At 44.4% G+C, this 2,561-nt stretch overlaps 1 pseudogene; it reads right to left on the reverse strand.

Moving 5' to 3' along the window:
• Nucleotides 1-792: 792 nt before the first annotated feature.
• LOC117711211 (proline-rich protein 11-like) lies at nt 793-2,005 on the reverse strand (annotated as a pseudogene).
• Between the last annotated feature and the right edge of the window lie 556 nt (nt 2,006-2,561).

Here is a 2,561-nt window from a genome sequence, read left to right on the forward strand (position 1 = left end):
TACCTTATATTCTTATTTTTTAAGTCTGACAGCTCTAGACTAGCAAGAATAAACGAAGTCCAGTGGGAGATACATCACTGCCAGCAAATATACAGTCTGGTAAGGAGCAAAGCAGGAACCGGCTTCATGATAAAACTGCCACAGACCACACAGAATCCTTGGCAAGGCATTCTGGAAAATAGAAGGTTCATGCTGAAATCATGAAGAATTTATTTGACTGCTGGAAAATGGACAGCAGATATAAAAAGTAAGGAATACTGGCTGAAGGTATAGTTCAGGGTATGTGTACTTAGCAATGTGTGAGGAACAGGTTCAAACCAAAAAGAAGAAAAGGAGGAGGAGGAGAAGGAAGAGAAAGAAGAGGAAGAGAAAGAATGAAGAAACAAGAAAGAAGAGAAAAGACTCATACTATGTTCTAAATGTCATAACTACCTTTATATAACAAACTATTTTTACTGTTAGTATTTCTTAACATATTTGTTAATTTTGTGTGTTGAAGGGGCACATATCATAGTACTTTTCTTCCCTCTATTTGGGACCTGCGCATTGGACTTGAGTCATTAGGCTTGGTGGCAAGTATCTTTTGAACCATATTGCCAACCCCTACGGAATTAAATTTGAATAGTCACTCTAACCTAAATTGGGTAATTCCAGGATAAACACTACTTTGAAGACCGTATTTTCTCATCCAGTCCCCTTACCATCATGAACACCAGAACATATGAGTCTTCAAGAAGAGTTACATTCATGTAGTTATACATATCTTAGTACATTAACACTTGGGAGGATTGTATGGATCACTCCAGGGAAGTCAGGCCAAGTTGCTCTCAGTTTTGTTCATCAAAGCTGCTTGTGGAAAGTGGCAGAGACTGAGTAGGGCTTTGAGGATGAGCCAGCTGAAACTTTCTCCTTAAGGCCCGAGTCATGACTGGAGTGAGTCCAGTTCCTGTTTGCATGTTTTCTTTGTTGTTAAGAGGGGTTCCACCTGGGCTCCTTTTCTCAGCAGTTTCCGGAGATCGATTTGGCTTTTACCAGGAGAAATTAAGACATTTTTAATTCGACATTTTACCAGGAGAAATTAAGACATTTTTAATTCGAGTTGCTAACACCCTGGTGTTAGATTTTAGGGTAACACACTGCAGGTCAGAGACAGTAACTAGTGGAGTCCGTTCCTCTGGTGGTGATGGTACAAGCTTTTTTCTTTCGTCAATACTCTGTCTTTTTAATTTCACAGTGAGTAGATCTTTAACTGTTATATGCATGGGTCCATCTTCCTTTAATGGTTCAACCTTAAGTGCTTTAGTGGTACCAGATTTTCTGAGTAGCAAAGGTGCTAGGGGTGGCGGAGGTGGAGGGAGGGGGAGGAGAAGGAGGCAGCAGGGGGTGGCGGAGGTGGAGGGGGGGAGGAGGAGGAGGAGGCGGCGGAGGCAAAGGGGGAGGATGTCTGGCTGGCTGTGGCTGTGTGGGAGGAAGTGTTATTTGGGATTCCTCATGGGTTGTTGGAGCTCGGGCAGGCACAGTTGTAAGTTTATTATTCATGCAACACGTGTGACAACAGCTTGAACAAGATGAGTTTTCTGAGATGCTCTTTAGGTTTTTTTGGAGCTTGCACAATTCACTTTTCAAAACACACAATTCTTGTTTTAGACTGAAGTTCTCTGTGGTACACTCGGGATGGGAAGATGGCATCTTTCAATACTTCTCAACTCTGGGCTACACAAGTCTGACAGCAACTGTATATGCACCATGCTTTATTTGTCCAAAGGTTTATTGCATCTTTGATATTAGGAAATCTGAAGTTCCAAGATGGTCTTAGCCAGTTTCTGCTTTGGGGAATATCTGTTGAAGAAGTAACCACTCTCTCTGGTGTGGGTGGTGGAGCGGCAGGTGTCAATAGCTTAGGCAGGACCTGTGAGGCTTCTTTCTTCTTAAACAATCGTTTGGCTTTGGCTCTTAGCTTTCTTCTTCGCTGCTTGAACTTGGGCATGATTTTAGTCTAAGAGCCTGGGGATTAGATGAAATTCCACTCACTCACTCATTTATTCATTCATTTACCATATGCCCTGTGCTCAGAGAACTACACGTCTCCTGCCTGGGTAGTCTGGACAGTACCTAAGGCTTTGCTTCTTCTGTCTGGTCCTCAGTCTCAGTGTGCTTGCTTCAAGCCCATCTCTTCAGGAGATGGATGGGGTGTGGGTGCCTTTTTCAAGGCTTTCGTCCTTTGCAGGCTTGGAGAGGAAGAGGAGGAAGAGGAGGAAAGGGAAGAGGAGGAGAAAGAGGAAGAGGAAGAGGGAGGTGTCTGCTCAGTGCCTGACCCTGCTGGGTCCAACCAACCATGGGTGTGGATGGCATTTCCTCTGGCAACTGTAGGGAAGGGGCGGAGCAGGTGTGCACTGGAGTCTGGTCTGGCTGGGATATTAGAAGACCTCTTGAGACCGGAGCTTGATGAATGAGTAATGCACAGCCACCTGGACACACAGAGGCTCACAGAGTCCAGGATGGACATTTGAGCTCTTTTATAGTTTCTGGAGATGGCTGAATCTGGAGGTGGCTATAGATGC

Source organism: Arvicanthis niloticus, chromosome 6 (assembly GCF_011762505.2).
Source record: "Arvicanthis niloticus isolate mArvNil1 chromosome 6, mArvNil1.pat.X, whole genome shotgun sequence".
Lineage (NCBI taxonomy): Eukaryota > Metazoa > Chordata > Mammalia > Rodentia > Muridae > Arvicanthis > Arvicanthis niloticus.